Source organism: Octodon degus, unplaced genomic scaffold (genome assembly GCF_000260255.1).
Source record: "Octodon degus isolate 3935 unplaced genomic scaffold, OctDeg1.0 scaffold00002, whole genome shotgun sequence".
Classification (NCBI taxonomy): domain Eukaryota; kingdom Metazoa; phylum Chordata; class Mammalia; order Rodentia; family Octodontidae; genus Octodon; species Octodon degus.
In genome coordinates this window covers 28,842,052-28,843,410 of record NW_004524578.1, presented here as the reverse complement: position 1 = coordinate 28,843,410, position 1,359 = coordinate 28,842,052, and the positions used below count along the sequence as shown (strand labels likewise).

General features: G+C 43.7%; 1 non-coding gene across 1 annotated transcript; it reads right to left on the bottom strand.

Moving 5' to 3' along the window:
* Positions 1–1,156: 1,156 nt before the first annotated feature.
* On the bottom strand, positions 1,157–1,258 carry LOC111816215. Its single transcript, XR_002820669.1, has one exon. It is a non-coding gene; the product is annotated as a small nucleolar RNA U13 (small nucleolar RNA).
* Between the last annotated feature and the right edge of the window lie 101 nt (positions 1,259–1,359).

The window sequence follows — 1,359 nt, the reverse complement described above, 5'->3', positions numbered from 1 at the left end:
GGAGTTCTGGAATTCCATGTGTGTGCTACCATGCCTGATTGTATTTTTTTCTTTTTTTTTTTGCAGAACCGGGGATTGAACTCAGACCCTTGTGCTTGCCAGGGAAGCGCTTATTCCACTGAGCCATCCCCCCCGGCCCCATTTTTGTCTTATTTAATTAATATTTTTTCTCTTTCTACACACACACACTCACACTTGGCAGGGGAGAGAAAACACAAGAGAAAGGAAAGTATATACATTTTTATTTGTTTTGTGGTACTTGGAATTGTTCATTTATTTTGAAACAGAACTTTGCTAAGTCACTAAAGTCACTAACTTGACCAGGATGGTCTTGAACTTGTGATCCTCCTGCCTTAGCCTTCCAGAATGCTGGGATCATAGGAATGTACCAACATGCTTGCATTGTTTATTGAGATAGGATCTCACACTGTTGTTCAAGCAGGTCTTCAAACTCTTAGGCTCATGCACCTGACCCCACCTCCCAAGTAGCTGTGACTGTACGTGCACACCACCAGGCCTAGTCTTGTGCAGGCAGCAGAATTAGATAGAGATATCATAGGCAGTCAGATAGGGCCAGGCCCTCAAGGAGACAAGATGGAGGACACGGTGACTTTGCAACTTGGAAGAGACATGCACTCCCATACAGACCTCAAGACCAAGAAAAAAGAAGAAACACAGCTACATACTTCCCTAGGGATAAGCATCAGGGATTGATATTCTAAATAGGTATTAATCACCTTTCGAGAGCCCAAATGAGTCACTGACCCAACCTCAACAGGAAGAGACCTTGTCCTGTATTCGTGTCCACGTACTATGTGACTCCCTTCCTCATTCAGTACTGGATTTAATCAATTTTACCTGAGCAATGGTGCTTATAATCTCATTGGTTGTCCATAGTTTTGTCCACCTCATGTCCACCTAAGCGAGTTCCCATGTCTTCTCCACCACCTTAGTTAGACCTGCCTCATTGCGTGGTTTTCCTCTATAAATGACCCTGGAAGAGACAGCTTCCCGGAGACAACCCACTCGGGCCCCCCTTCTGTCCCTCTCCTGGACAGGAGCTTTCTTTCACCCAATAAATATATTCTGGTCATAACCTCCATTTGTTCCTAAAATTCATTTTTTGGTTTTATTTATTTATTTATTTATTTTTTCACGTCAGACGGGTAATGTGCCCACATTGTAACAAGGTTTGAGGGAGGCACACCTCATGTATGAGACATGAACACCCAGTCATCACGCTCATGAACCGAAGGATTCATTCTTTGGTTTTAGAGAACACGAACTCATCCCAGGTACCTTTTAGGTTGGGAGATCAGTTTTCCTCCCTGTCATTTGGAGGCTTCCCTGTATCAGTCT